The following is a 16,335-nucleotide window of genomic DNA, read 5'->3' on the forward strand; positions in this document are numbered from 1 at the left end:
AAAACACTTCGAGATTACGCTGGAATCTGTCAAAGCGTTTGAAACGTACGCGTGATATGGCGGACACTCTGCCCACCCACGGATAACGGGGAATCGTCATTCGCTGCCACTTCACATCACGATTAGCCGGATGTTTTTAGGGCTTCCCGGAGGTCACACCCCCCGAAGTAACTTGCGTGTCGATTAAAATGGAGATCGAGATGAATTTGCCACTGCTTCCGGGTTACGCCTCTTATCATTTAAAATAAAACTGGTTAAAATTAATCGGCGATGAGAACAGAAGATGTGGGAGTTCGATTTCACATCGGGGGTCAAATCGAGCCATCATCCTCCTGGAGTCAATAAAACAGTCCTGTCCTTGTACATTAACGTGCAGCTTTCATGCCGCCGAAAATTCCATTAATTGTCACAAATTGGGGAATCCCGATTCATTTTTAAGAATCGACTGCTCATCGTCTTAATGTTACCATCCCATTTGGTATTGTTTTCTAATTTTAGTCTGTCTCGTTTGCACAGCTTTGTCCGCTCCATGAACCTGAGGTTAACGCTGGAGCATCGTTGGCAAATCGATCGCGTAAATCACAACTAGTCAGGACTTGCGCGCAAACTAACAAGCGTATCGTGAGGGTGATAATCTATGTGTTGTAACGAATTGACAACAGCCGCCATTCGCCACTAAGTTGCGGTGACGTCACCATGGCGCTTGTGCCAGGCTAGGTGCACTTTGAGGCCACGTGAAGCGTCGAAGGCTCGTTGCTGGCGGGAGGTCACGGGACAGATCCAGGTGCCACAGGTTGACTGAATGGCATGAATAGCGGATCGTTTTGTACATTCAATGCGGTAATCCCCATACATACAGTGGGTGTCACGGTGGTGAGATATTAACTACCTCGCCTGGTATGCAGGAGATCGTGGGTTCGATCCCGAACCTGGACGCCTGAATATTTGGAGTTTTGCATGTTCTCCCCGTGGTCGTGTGAATTTTTTTCTGGGTGCTCCCCCTCCACATTTAGAATCAACATGCATTTGATAGTATTTGGCTGCTATAAATGTCCACGTGATAAGCCACTTCATTGAGCTATCATTTGTGATAGCCAGGTCACTTCTGAACAGAGCTATATAGCTCAGTGGGTGCCTTACAAGGTAAAATTAAAATAGATTAACATACCCCTCTCCAACTCTCTACGATAAACGAAAAAACTCGTGATGGTTTAACGCTCGGGAACGGTTGTAAAAACCGAGGCGCAACTATTGCGCCCCGTGTTCGCGCTGCGTGAAACCTGCCCGCGGTTTATAAACGCACGCGGCACTCACCCGTGGCGTCGTCAGCCGACAGCTCGGCGCGTCCTTGCGAGACGCGCCGCAAAAACACACCGAGTCTGCGTTTCCTAACAGCGTCCCCTTTAACGAGGCGGGCATGTAAATCATTTTAAAAGCGCGCACCCAACCGCGGCCGCTAGTAAGGGTTTTAACGCAAATTTGAGTATTATGCACTCGGCTAATTATTGCTGCATTTTATCACATGTGCGAGAGTATTACTTGAACATTACCGGCTATTAGTGCCACGTCGCATTTTGGATATATAAATAGCACACGCAGAGGAACCACCGGATTCAAGAACATCTCATCAGTCCTGCCTACGACAACGTCCCCTGCGTGTGAATACTCGTCAGAGGTTGCAAACCCGGGCTGGACCAAGTGAACGATGATTCAGCGTTGAAAAGGAACGGTATGCTCACGAGGCACGGCTTTGAGCTGTGCGCGAGCGACGGTAAATTTACCCAACCATTTGCGATAAGTGTGTGCTAATGTCATGTTACATTGAACCCAATCGAGGCGAATAAAACGAAAGATCTTTCCTGATTCAAATCAAAACCCCAAAATGAAGAGAATTCGTAAAAATCAGCGTGAGCCGATGTAGCTTTTAAACGTAACGGCGGCAACAAAACTCGCTTAACATATGAACGATGAGAAAGAATACAAATGAGCAGGAAAAAATATATATATTTTTTAAAAAAATTACTGGTTCTTGAATTGAATTGTGACCCCAAATCATGACAATCAGATCATTGCTTAGAGGTATATTATTACATGCCGACTAGGCACGGTTGAGAACGGTTAGTAATTGGATGGGAGACTACCTGGGAATAAGCAGATAATGTGCAGCCTTGGGCTGCGAGTTGCCCAGGATATGGAAGGACAGCAACGATTTATGGAATTTAAAATGTGTGGACGTTTCATCATTAGCCCGAATAAACCGGGCTTTTTTCTCCAGGTACTCCGGTCCCCCCTCCCCCCACCCACGTGAAGCCAAACACACATCATCATCATTAATAATAATAATAATGATAACGCAATTTGTAACGCGCTCAATATTTCCAGAAACAAAGGTCCGAGAGGCGTGCCAGCCAGGCTCAGTGATGCTCGAAAGCAACCCGGCTAAAAGGTGGGGGGGGGGGGCACTAAACAACTTAGCGGGGGACTTGATGCATCTCTCAAAAAAGTCGGCGTGGCTTGAACGCTGCCCCGCTAATACTGCTGCGAATGTGCAGCGGGGACGGCGTTCCAGACGGAATGGTGCTACCATGGAGAAACAACGCCAGGCGGTGACAGTGGACCTGGTCCCTGGTAGTCACGGAACTTTGCCACGCGTCCGAAATGCAGGACGCTCTCCTGAAATTTGTCTTGGGAATCGATGAGACATTTATTGGTAAATAAGGAATTGGTTAGTGTTTTTTTTTATTAGCGTAGCTTCTGGCCTACTTACTCCAGCAGCAGTGTTACGAGACGAAACAAAGACGAAGAGTCCCCCCCCGCCTCCCCCCGTATGGCCGTACAGACTATCGGGGCAAATGCTGTTCACGAGCACCTATGAAGGCCAGCACGGCACGCGAGGGGGTAGACCAGAGGTCGGCAACCTGCGACTCTTTCAGGACTGCCGCTTCGCGACGTTATTCATTAAAGGACCACCTGTCCCTGTATTCACATGCATTGCAGCAATATTTTTTGCTCATCAAATTCGAAAATGGCTCTTCTTGTCATTTTGGTTACAGACCCCTGGGGTAGAGCCACACAAGCGTGCGATTAACGACGTATATTTAGTAACGCATATATAAATATAGATCCATAATTGTCCCCGATGCCTTCGTTCCATAATACGAGCTAAGCACTGCTGAGCATCTGGAAGCAACGGACATGACGGTAAGCAACAGAGGATCCCAGTAGAATGGTAACCAGTCACCAGTGGCCCCACAGGTGTGCAGTACACACAGAGCAAACACGCTCTCCTCGAGGGAGCACCTTGGCTTAGAATCGCCCACTCTGGGAAAATGACGGTCAAGTTAATTGTCATCATCATTATTATCGTCGCAATGATTGTCAGCCGTGATCAATGCAGTGCTGGATGAAGGGCCTCTCCCCCCGAGCCGTCGCTCCGTCTGTCGCAATCACGATGTGTAATGATCCACCCAGCAAACTAAACACGAGCCGACGAGTAAGTTTGGATGTCGGTAACCTCTGCAAGTGAACTTGTCCGAGTTAAGCCACCCATGACTGTCTCGAAACAAAGACGGTCACCCACATCACGCACGGGTTCAGATGCGCTTCTCCGGCGGTGCGAAAGAAGTTTAACATACATACATACATGAAGGCTACCAAAAAAATAAACAAGCAATGTCTCCTTCACATTAACGAGTAGGCTTTCGCGACCAATATTATTAATACAATTACTTTAATCGCTCTGACAGCTACAGGCTTAGTGCGGCCTGGAAGCGTATTATTAAATAATACATATTACAATTCCTTATAGGGGAAACACATACTAATTAACGTATTACTAACGTAGCATATAATCACAATAACACACATTACAACTAATTACTACCCTACAACTCATTACTAATCATACCATTGACTGATTACCAATAGATTATATAATTACAATAACCCCCCTCCGCCTCAAATCACTGCACCTGAATGAGTTCAATGATGACGTCACCCTGCTGCTCTATTTAAGACCGGGAGCAAGTGAGGGCTTTACCATTCTGGCGAATTGCCCGATGATGCTGGATGTAATTACCAGCGAAACGTCGTACTCAAAAACTGTAAATGTTGTGGATTCACTCTTCAACACACCGGTGGGCTAAAGTAGTGAACTATTTGTCTTTTGTCAACGTGGCACTTTTTTGCCGATTGGCCGGATCGGGTGGTGGAGGGTTACGACACATTTATAAATAACGCGATCTAATCCAAAACGGTTTATTACGAATCTCCTTCACATGTCCGTCTCTCCACAAATAATTTTACACAACCTATCATCAGCCGCACGGCCTTCTGGGAGTGCATAATTTCGACAGCGTTGATTCAAGACATGCAAACTCTGAAACGGTTTCGACAGTACAGCGTCTTGATCCAGCAGAGACCGGCTCGCTCCAATCAATACCGGTGCACTGCCAGATTTGTGCCAGAAAGTTTCCATGTGTTAAATGAAAATACACGTGCTAGTCCTGACCCTTTATTTACACTATGGCGCCCTAGTTAGATACTCAATTATATAATACATAACTAAAAATAATAATTAGCGCTGTGGAGAATATAATTACCACATTTAGGCTAAAAACCCATCCATGTAGACATACATGTTAAAGTATATACTGTATACACACACACGGTGCTCCAATTATAGACACCCCACTGATTTAGAATGTTCCCTATTTTCACCAGCTAATTTGACATTGAGATTGGTGGGAGACGTGCGGCGGCTGTGATATGAAAGGGCAGTGTTTTTCTACAAGGTATTCTCTTACTTTAGTGGAGTATCTGTATCTGGCTCACCATTGGAATTGTGCAGAGCACTGTTCCGGCAACTATTTTGTCATGATGCGTATTTTATCCTCATAGGCTTATAGATATGCCGTAATGGCGTAGAAGTATTATCACGTGGACAGAGTTGTTGCAGATTATGCGCACTTTTTATTCTGGCGGTGACGGCTTACGCCGATAAGCGTGACTCACTCGCAGGCCGGGCGAGCAGTGTCACGGAAAATATCGAGTGAGAATGTGAGCCCTGCAGGGCAAAGAGGACAGAAATTCAGCAGTCTCTACCGCTGTACTGTTTGGCCATATAACGTAACAGCCGTCTTTCACCACTAAGTGGCGGTGACGTCACCACGTGACGTGGCATGGAACAGACCCAGGTGCCATGGGTTGATCGACTGAGATGACAAGCAGATGCACCAACTGCACTCCACAAACTGTGCAAAATCACTGCGCTTTAGCCGACCGGCGCTCCGCTCGTTGTTTTGAGCATCTCTCCTCTGCCCTCCGCTGTTGCTGGAGGGCGATTGCCTCCAACTGCCCAGCAGAGTCCTTCGAGAACCTCATCCAGAGGTCGACCTTGCCACCACTGGTACCGGTCATCGGCAAGTCCACTCAGCTCCACATCCTCCGTACCACATCAGCTCTAACTCTTCTCTAGCCAGTGCGGTGCCCGTTTAGGCCCCCTCTATCCGGCCGAACAGGAGCTGAGCATAGACAGAAGTTGCGTGGCTCAGAAGGAGCTGCATGTTTGGGGGGGGGGGGTGTTCAGAAACAAGTGAAATGTGATGGGTGGGTTTCGTTCGGGGGCGAGGAGGGGGCTGCTGTTCGGCATTGTTTTTTTTTATTTTAGTGGCGTGGGTGGAGTAGGAGGCGGGTGTTTGGTTGTTGGGTGGAAATTGAAAGCTGCCCGCCTTCATTGTGTATATGCGTGTGGGATGTTTCTTTCTATCTCCCCGGCCACTCGAGTGCACGGCGTAGCGGCGACTCGCAAATCGCACTGCATCACACTGCGGGCAGATAAAGCGAGCGAGCGCGCGAGCCCGCGGCAAATCTTGCTTAACTAAAAAACAAGCTTTTACACTTTAAAGGTATGCCTTCGTACGACGCTAATTCTCATCGCCGCCGTCGTCACACCCAGTCCCGCAGGTTTCTTTCAGCGGGATGATAGCGCCTCTTAGTGCGTACAAGTGAGCATTACGCACAGGAGGGCATTATATAAAAACAACTCTCGATCTGCAACATCACACAACCCATCACTGGCTTCCCGCGCAATGCAAATGCGTAACAATCCGAACGTCCTATAATCATTGGCAGCTGTATCTTTAAACCGCGCACACGAGGGAGGGTTGCTTTTGGTATAAAACAGTCGTCAGCAGCGGGTTTTTTCCCCTCCCCTTCTTTCTCGATTGTCGTTGAGATAACTGTGCTTCTGGGAGGGCTTATTGCGCAGACTGTGGCGTGTGCGCGCGCGTTTATAGATTCCGTGGTGTCAGCGCACGTGGTTTTAGCAGCGCGAACCCCAAAACACAAAAAAAGCCCTCAATACGTTTATGAATAATAGCACTGCCCTAAAGAGGGGCAACGCAATGGCCATTCTTGGTCGCAGAACCCTCTGAAAAAGGGTCAGTTCCCGTAACGTCGCCTATTATATCGTGTTGTTTTTTTGGGCAGTGTTCTCGACTAATCTGTGTGCGGAGGGTGCGTTCATTGTGCTTTGTGCACCACCAAACAATACTGCAGCAGCATCGCAGTCTTCTGTTGTTCAACCGAAGCCGCGCAACGTATAACATCGGTGGCATTCACTGAAATGTAAACATCTAGCAATGAACTTGCAATTTCCACAATAATAATTAACTCACTTATCTTGCGATAGCTTATTATGAGAGTAATATTGGCGTGTAATATTATATATCCGTGTGTATATAGAGACCCACACACACACATGCAGTGCTTCTAGTTCATTGGCCACGTGGCTTTGCAGAACGAGCTTATCCACAATTACTTTGCAGTGTTATTTCCCCGTCGGTTGAATTGTCTCTTTAGCCGGAGTGCTCACATTTCTTTTAACGTTTTAATCGTGCTCGCTGCTTTGCGTAGTTAGGGTCACCGATTCAGTATCACGATTTAGTAATGCTCTTATAATTGCTCCGTTCATCAATCGCCGCATTCCCGTGGACAATTGCGAGTGAAGTTGAAAACATTCAAATTGCTGTTCGGTCAATTAGCGAGCTCACGTGGTGTGATGAATGACATACAAATTGGATGTAGTATCATCAGCAGAAGCAGCCATGGCCCATCCACTGCTGGATGAAGGCATTCCCAAGTCGTAGCCATGTATACCAAAGCAAGACGCTGTATAAAATGGTGGCAAATAGACATGCAGAAGAGGAGAAAGCGCATTTGTTTATTTTTTAATCAGAGAGCGAAAAGGGGGAGGGGGGCTGAAAAGGAGGGTCTCGAGCCTGGAATTGACCAGGGGAAGGGAGTCTGCAGCACGTATGGCAGGCGGGAGTGAGTGAATTCCACGCAACCAAAACCATCCCCCTCCATCATCTCTCCTATATCCCCGTTGGTCGTCATGGCCTCCGCCACGCATAAATGAACGCTCACCCATCGAAGTGCGCGCCCAACGCAACCAACGGCAGTGCCAACTAAGTTCAAGGCACCCAAATTGAACAAATGGATCGACGAATTCCCCAGCGAATTCGCCAAAACGCATAGCGCTGCTTCGCGTGTCTATGCAGCATTTGTTCAATCATAGCGGGCGCACGTGTTCACGCACGCACGTGTTTCCGTGTGTGTGTGCGAGCAAGTGTGTGTGTGCGAGCAAGTGTGTGTGTGCGAGCAAGTGTGTGTGTGCGAGCAAGTGTGTGTGTGCGAGCAAGTGTGTGTGTGCGAGCAAGTGTGTGTGTGTGTGTGCGAGGTAGTGTAGCGGGTAGCGCGCTGCGCTACGAACCTGGCGACCTGGGTTCGATTGCCGCTCACGGCCAACACCAGTGACGATTATTTGAACCGGTCCGTCCCCTAGGTCGACTCAGCCTCAAATGAGTAGCTGGTGCGATGTCGAAACATCGCCACTAGGGAGACGAAGGCGGCCGGGCGCTGTGTTGGCCACCCACCCACTCGTTCCGGCCTTCATGGGTGCTCGCTAACAGCACTTGCCCACAGCACTTGCCCCAACAATATGTTTAAGGCGACACGGGTGAGGAGGGGGGGATATTTGTCTTTGTGTGCCGAGTGGCAGTCGAAGTGGTGAGCGCCCGGCGTTACGACGCCGCCAGCGCACCCGAGTTGGATTTCTCGGCCACGGTTAAAATTAGTGGCGAATATATGAAGCTGGGCATCCTCTAGGTCGACTCAGCGCCCCCCACACACACACTTTCGTGCATCACGTTGACCTTCGTAAGCGCTCAATAGCGGCACTTGTTACAAGCAGTGTGTTAATAAAGACTATGCGGTGGTGGCGGGGGGGGGGGGTGCAACCTTTGTATTTTGCTCGTGTGAAATAACGCATGTTAAATAATCGAGTGTATCGTCCACTCAAGGGGGTCCCATCTGGCACATGGCGCGCGCATGCAAATGCCAAAAACGGCACTCGAGAACGGCCTCGCCTCTATAATTCTGCCAAATAGCGTGAGTCAACGTGGAACCATGCTGCAGTCGAGAGAGAGAGTGTGTGTGTGTGTTTTTGTCGCGTTCCCCCTTCTCTTGCTGGGCTGGCTGCAGCTCTGAACTGGCATCGGTCTGTGTGTGTGTTGTGCGTGGAGGGGGGAGCGGTAGCGTTACGGTTAGCGCGCTGCGGGGATTATCCGAACCGATCCTGAGCCTCCCCTCGCTCGACTCGGCCTCAAACGACGAGTAACCTGGCGCGGTGTGTAGTAAACATCGCAACTAGGGAGAGAGTAGGTGCTCGCGTACACCACTTTCCCCAACAGTCTGTTAGGGCCATACGGCAGGATCGTTGTTTGTGCACGCGTGCCCGTTTGTTGTAATGCATTGTGACACGTGCATGTGTATGCATTGCATGCAAAAAGAGTGGGCCCCCGCTTTGCAAAATTGGATTAGCAGCGCTCCCCGCGCGTGTTGGCCGTACACGCAAATGATCAATACGGAAGACGACTGCTGCTGCTGCTGCCTGCCTGTCACTAGCCCCAACAATGCCCTCTCACCGTGGTTTCCTTTTTTTTTGTCAGCAGTCTCGTCACCTGTCAATCAGGCAGGCAGCATCTACAGCCGATCTGACGCTCTTACACGTCGACCGCTCTTACACGTTGACCGCTCCTACACAATGACGCTATTCCTCGGTGAGCGTTTGGCAATGTCCCTTGCTTACCCTATTGCTCTTTGCCGCAGGCGGAGTGAGGCGAGAGGGGAAACGCCTGCAGAGTACAAACCACCCCCCAAAGCAAAAGAGATGCGACTGTTGTATCTTTTGCAAGGTCCAACAGTAATGCGTAGGGTACTCCTCCGAGGTCCCCTTGTCAATCCGCTGCTGGATGAAGAACTCAAGATTATTGCGTTTCACCGTACTCTTCCATTGCGCTGGGCAATGCGGGGATGGCGAGGATGGGCGAGGAGCAAACATTTTTTTTGTTCAAGATATCACTCGCCACTGATGTTAGCCGTGGATGGGAATCGAACTCTGGTGGGTCCGGATTCATAGGGCAGTCGGTGCGCTAACCACTGCACCACCGCTCTAACGCGCTCGTCATTCTATAGAAGGGGGGAGGTAAGGCGGGAAAGTATACGGTGTTTACCACGAGGGAACTATCACAATGTGAAAGCAGATTGTGCGACTGCGTGTTGGCTAAAACTCACGCATGTCGCGTACTTATGCTTACGAACGGGGCCAAAAATTAGTGGAATTCTCTCGAAGATACCCCCCCATAAAAAAAATCTACGCATTCGTCAATAACACCGCCTTGAAAGTGCACACAAATGTATACACAATCGGTGACGTTGCTACCGATGTTCCTTCAAAACCCAGGACAATCTATTTTAAGGCAATGCACTACAAAATGCGACGAACCATCGGCCCTTCCCTGTGGTACTGTAACAACAACGCTAGACTGCATTCCCAACAAGACATGGGGCGGAGGGAGGAGGGGTGAAGCTGACACACAAGTGTCTGTGTGGTGTGGTGTGTGTAATGTGTAATGCGTGAGAGATGTTGGACGGGGCGAGTTTATTCGAGCAGCATTCGCCTTCCAAACACAATGTGCTGCCCGCTACAGCACGGAAGGATCGCGCCAGAATGTCTCTCTCGCTGTTGTGTGGTTGCTAGAGGCCGTTAACCCATCCCAGAAGATCCATCCGTAAACGTCCTCCCCTCCTCCCTCTCTCTCTCTCTCTTCCTCTCTCGTTCCCCTCGAGCCGCTCCATTGCCGCGGATAATTATCACGAACGTCACATTGAAGTCGTAAGGGCGGCGAGTGGTGAACAGTTTGGTTTTTTTGTTTGTTTTCGTCTGTGACCGTGCAAAATATACAAGAACGTTTTTACATAACGCAAATCTGAATCTAACAGCCGCCGTCCCTCCCACATCGCCAAAAAAATAAAAGAGCGGGCCAATAATAATAACAGAATTACCGAAACGCACAAGAGCAAAGTCAAGTCTTATTTGCAAGCCCAACACTCACAATGTACCCAAGGCTGTTGCGGTGACGCCGATGCGACCTCAAGGCAACGTTTACGCCATTCAAAAAACAAACATTATCACTCTTAGTAATTACATCGAACCCGAACTCACAATTAGGCCAATTGTGCGCGCGCGTGCACGCAAAATGAAATTCTGCACTCAAACCGCAACTTATATTTATATTTTAGGTGCCCTCCTCCTCCCCACCATCGCCCTAAAATTTAGCTTTAACATCGTCAGAGAGAGGAGGGGGGGGGTTGAGCAGCAACAGCAACAGCAGCAACATCTCGTGATTTCACTCGCGCAAAACACACACACAACGTGCGATAAATACAACCGCGTTGCGAATCCTGTGCACGCCACACAACACAGCAAGTGCGTCATCGCGTTTTGGCCGGGGCTTAAAAAGCCCTCCTCTCCTCCACTCACCTCGGCGTTCTTCGCCTCCCGTCTCCTTCGCGGCTCTCCCCGCCGCGGACAACGCGCGGAAGAGAAGCGCCTCCCCGAGACGTCGCGAGCGTCGAGCGCTTTATCCGCACACTACTTTCAGAAGGATGTCCAGAGCTCGCCAAGTCTCATTCCAATATGGCATCTGGCAAGGACGCATGCGCATGCTATGGGGGGGGGGGGTTGGGGTTGGTGTGGGTTTTTTCTCGCTCGCTCGCTCTCTCTCGCTCTCTACACTCGTCCGTCTCCCTACGCCTCCGATATACCCCGGCGCTCGTTCGCTCGCTTCGCTCGCCGTGGTTTCCCTGCCTCGCTACAGCCCCCGCTGCTGGCTCTCTGCGTCAGCAGCGTTGTTGTTAAGTCACGCCCGCCACTCCGCGTGTCCGTGCGCTCGCTCGCTCCCTCCCTCCCTCCCGCGCGCGTGTGTGTTAGTGGTGGGAGGTGTGCTCTGTTCTCATACAAAAAAAGCCGGGGGGGGGGGCTATCTCTCGCTTGCTCGCTCGCCCGTGTCCCTCTCTCTCTGTCGATGTGAGAGATTCATCCAATGGTTGTGACCTAAAGCGCAATCCACCACCCAACTCCCCCTCCTCCTCCACTCCCCCGCTCTCTATTCCGCCCAATTATGAGCAGGGCTCTGTCGCGTTCGCTGTAACACGCCCATCGTGGCCGTCACTGTAACAACCAACGAGAGAGGGCTTCTTACTGCGACGACTACGACGACTACTCTCTGTGTGGGAAGCCAGAGAGGGATGGGAGGGGGGGATGAACGTTCATCATTCATCCCCCACCGAAAGGGGGTTTGGGGGACGCGGAGCGATTGTGATGAGTTGTTGTGCAGGTGCCAGCAAGCTACGTGGTGTGTGTGCGGTGTGGATTGTGAGACGGTCGGCTTGGATGAATGGGGGGGGGGCCTTTTGATCCAGCAGTGGATCGACCATGACTGATGATGATAACTAGCTGTGCTCATGAGTAAGCCCGGTTTTGTTGTTTGTGTGTTAGTCTTGGCAACTTTGTAACAACGTCAATGTTTTCATGAAATATCGACGGCGGTGGGTGATGAACGGTGGACTATCCCAAAACAAAATCAAACTATTATTTCTCGAAGAGGCTTTTTTTTGTTTGTTAAATAACAAATGCCAGCGCGTGTAGCCCCGGAGATTCATCAACAACTCAGCCACTAATGCGCACGCAAATCCGTTCGCGCAGCTGTTCGTCGCCGGGAGCTGTCACACCACTGTAAATGTAACATTAAATTATAATAAGTTCCGTAGAAAGGTTAAAAAAGGGACGGGTAATTAACAATGTACGTGGGCCGCTTTTGACAATCGATTGCACGGCGAAGGCCTCCTCCGCAAACAAGTTCCCTGGTGGTGGATTGCTGTTTGGCCATACTTCACCGCGCTGGTCAATGCGGATTCGTGGTGTGGTGGAGAGTGGGGAGGTCACGGCTCGTGTTTCGTCGTGATCAGGAATGGAACTCGTTGTTTTTGCCGGTTCACCGCTCCCAGTAATATAAACACGACGTGATTATTTATATAACCCATAGTATGTACTGTATACATATAGTTGTGCTGTTGACGGTTGTTTTGCTATGTTGGAACCGGCCGTGTTGTGAAGCAGTACGCTTTGTGCGACGCCCGCAGTTGCAAATGTCGGTCCCATGCATAATGCAGACATCGCATGGCGAGTCACAACAACAACAATAAAAACCTGAGTCACAACAACAATAAAAAACCCAACACAATCGCCACTTGAGGTGGTTCTGGCACCCGGTTAGGATGCCCCCCGGTAGACTCCCCCTGGAACTCTACCGGGCAGCAGCAGCAACGTCCGGCTGGGCGAAGACCCCGGGGTGGGGGCCGGTCCAGGACCACGCTGGCCTGGGAACGCCTGGGAATTCCCACTGGAAGATATAGAGTCTGTGTAAAGTAGTGTATAGTGTAGTGTATGGTGTAGTAGTGTAGTGTATGGTGTAGTGTATGGTGTAGTGTATAGTGTAGTGGTGGGACGACGTCGCTCGGCTGGCATGGGAACGCCTGGGAATTCCCACAGGAAGAGATAGAGTCTGTGTATAGTAGTGTATAGTGTAGTGTATAGTGTAGTGTATGGTGTAGTGTATAGTGTAGTAGTGTATAGTGTAGTGTATAGCGTAGTGGTGGGACGATGTCGCTCGGCTGGCCTGGGAACGCCTGGGAATTCCCACAGGAAGAGCTAGAGTCTGTGTATAGTAGTGTATAGTGTAGCGTATGATGTAGTGTATAGTGTAGTGTATGATGTAGTGTATAGTGTAGTGGTGGGACGATGTCACTCGGCTGGCCTGGGAACGTCTGGGAATTCCCACAGGAAGAGCTAGAGTCTTTGTATAGTAGTGTAGTTGTGTATAGTAGTGGTGTAATTGTGTATAGTAGTGTAGCGTATACTAGTGTAGTTGTGTATAGTAGTGGTGTAGTGTATAGTAGTGTATAGTGTAGCGTGGTTGTGTATATTAGTGTAGTGTAAATGTGTATAGTACTGTAGTTTTGTATAGTAGAGTAGTGTAGTTGTGCATTGTAGTGTAGTTGTGTATAGTGTAGTGCGATTATGTGTATTAGTGTAGTGTAGTAGTGCATAGTGTAGTAACTGTATAGTAGTGTGTAGTGTAGCTGTGTATAGTAGTATATAGTGTAGTGTATAGTGTAGCTGTTGTATAGTAGTGTATGGTGTAGCTGTGTAAAGTAGTGTACAGTGTAGTAGTGTTGGAGTCTGTGTCCAGGGAAAGGGAGGTGTGGACCGCCACTACTCAACACGCTGCTTTAGTGTATAGTGTAGTAGTGTATAGTGTAGTAGTGTATAGTGTAGTGTAGTAGTGTATAGTCGTGTATAGTAATGTAGTGTTGGAGTCTGTGGCCAGGGAAAGGGAGGTGTGGACCGCCACTACTCAACATGCTGCTGTAGTGTAGTGTATAGTGTAGTGTATAGTAGTGTAGATGTGTATAGTAGTGTATAGTGTCGTAGTACATAGTGCAGTGTAGTAGTGTATAGTGTAGTAATGCTGGAGTCTGTGGCCAGGGAGAGGGAGGTGTGGTCTGCCACTACTCAACATGCTGCTGTAGTGTATAGTGTAGTAGTGTATAGTGTAGTAGTGTATAGTGTAGTTTAGAGTGTAGTAGTGCTGGAGTCTCCGTTTGAAGACAGACGCCGGAGCGCGGACGCTGGCTTTGCATTGTGAATGATTGTCGGAAACACAATATGTAGGGTTGTTTTATATTTTTAAAACAAAACCGCGACGATGCCACGGAACCTGCGGCACTTGCAACCACAAAGTAACACGAAAAAAAAACCTGGCGGAACACGATAAGCGAAAAATGTTTCAAACGCTGTTGTAGGATTTTCTTTGGCGCTTATCCGCTACGATGTTCTTAAAATGTCAAGCGTTCAGTGAAACTGGCGAAAAGTACGGTGATTTGTGGGATGTGGAGGAATTACATCTACATACCTGTTGGGAAATCTCCACTGTTCAGTCATCATCGTGATGATGATCATCATTTACTGCCAGTTCTGCATGGGGAGATTTCACGTCAATTTCAGTTTCCAAAACAACTGCGTTCACATCAATATGCAGCGATCGAGTATAAATAAGACGGTACTGTTCCATTAAGCTATATGTTGGCTGTGTGTTCTTCACACTGCGCAGGGCTCATCGTGTGCGTTACGCGATAACACCTGGGGTCTCAAACGCTGGGCCACGCGTGTTCGGCAAACCTGAGTTTGATTCCCGGCCACGGATAACAATCAATCATCAGCATCACCAAGAGCCATGATCAATCCACTGCTGGGTAAAAACCTTCCCCCCCACACCGTCGCCATCCATCGCCATCCTGCGATGCATCCACCTGAGCAACTGCACACGAGCTGATTTAATCGCTCCATCTCTCCCTGTCAGACGTACTCTCGGACGCGTTCCATTCATAGGCTGCCGCTCCTCTGGGCCTCCCCTAGGTTTGACTAAACCTAAGCAAATAATTGGGCCTGCCTCTTGCAATGTACACACATCGGCACTTGGGAGACAAAGGCGGCCGGGCGTCGTCCTTATCCACGCCACTCCCCCTCGTGCGCCATGCCGACCTTAATAGGTGCTCGCTAACGGTGCTTGTATTGCTCCAGCAACCAAGAAATACTATACGTGCCATCTTTGACCATTTTTATGCGTATGCATGTATTCTTAACTGCATCCCTCATCATTCATACACGGCTCATATGTTGTGACAACACGTGGTCACGTGTGAGTGTATATGTGGTGTGTGTGATGTTGCCAATTTTCTTAGTCACTTAACCCATTGCATCTGGGTCTGTCCGGTGACCTGCCAACGAGCCTTTGACACTTCGCGTGACCTCAATGTGCACCTAGCCTGGCACAAACGCTGTGTGGTGATGTCACCGTAATTTAGCGAGTGTCGGCTGTGTGGGAGTGTATGGTTGTGTGTGTACGGATTGTATGAGTGCATCGCCGTTCTTCTACATGTGAATTATCTGAACCGGTCCTGGGCCTCCCCTAGGTCGACTCAGTTTCCATTGAGTACCTGGTGCGGGGTCTAAACATCACCACTAGCGAGACAAAGACGGCCGGGCGTAATGCTAGCCACTCCACCTCCTCGCGTGCCATGCTGTCTTTAAAAGATAATCGTGAAACGCACTTGCCCCAAACCCCTGTTAACACCGTACGGGGTTCTTTGTCTTTATCTTGTATGGTGTGTTGTGAATTAATATTTGGTTACGTAATAAGTGATTGGGTTGGCATTAAACACACACACACACGGCCGACACGTGATCATAGTTTATGTATGACTAATGTTTTGATATGCTTACAAATTACGATGCATAAAAACATCCTTTACGAGATTGCTCCGTGGATTGGCTGCCAGCGGGGAGCGGTAAGCGCAGGGTTTTTACGCCTTTGCGCAATGTACCCGGTGTGTTGGAGAGTGAATCCTCCTGCCAGAATGGCGAATTGCCCGATGATGCTGGATGTAATTACCAGCGAAACGTCGTACTCAAAAATTGAAAATGCTGTGGATTCACTCTTCAACACACCGGTGGGCTAAAGTAGTGAACTATTTTGTATTCTGTCAATGTTTTACTGTTTGGCCGTGTCGGGTGGTGGAGGGTTACGACACATTTATATATAACGCGATCTAACCCAAAAACTTTTGTTATTAATTATTTAGTATTTGATCTATTATCGTTATTGATGGCTTTTTTGTCTTCTTCCTTTGGGGTGACCTCATATCCTTCGTTTACAAAACTCGACCAAGAACGATTAAAGAAATGAGACAATACACGGATAATATTGAACTCCTAAATTTATTTCAAAAGATAATCCATGCATTAATATTATAATGGTAGTCAGTTTCAAAATGTGTGAATATAAATTAAACAACCCTATGTGATTTGTT

At 48.8% G+C, this 16,335-nt stretch overlaps 1 protein-coding gene across 1 annotated transcript in view; it reads right to left on the reverse strand.

Moving 5' to 3' along the window:
- Positions 1-11,494, reverse strand: part of LOC116949399 (scm-like with four MBT domains protein 1) — a 73,117-nt gene extending 61,623 nt beyond the window's left edge. Inside the window, exon 1 of the mRNA XM_032966682.2 lies at positions 10,886-11,494. The gene's annotated coding sequence lies outside the window, so the exon portion shown is untranslated. The remainder of the gene's footprint in view (positions 1-10,885) is intronic.
- Positions 11,495-16,335: the final 4,841 nt, after the last annotated feature.

The sequence above is a fragment of the Petromyzon marinus genome, chromosome 36 (genome assembly GCF_048934315.1).
Source record: "Petromyzon marinus isolate PM22_M1 ecotype Great Lakes invasive population chromosome 36, UKy_Petmar_22M1.pri1.0, whole genome shotgun sequence".
Taxonomy (NCBI): domain Eukaryota; kingdom Metazoa; phylum Chordata; class Hyperoartia; order Petromyzontiformes; family Petromyzontidae; genus Petromyzon; species Petromyzon marinus.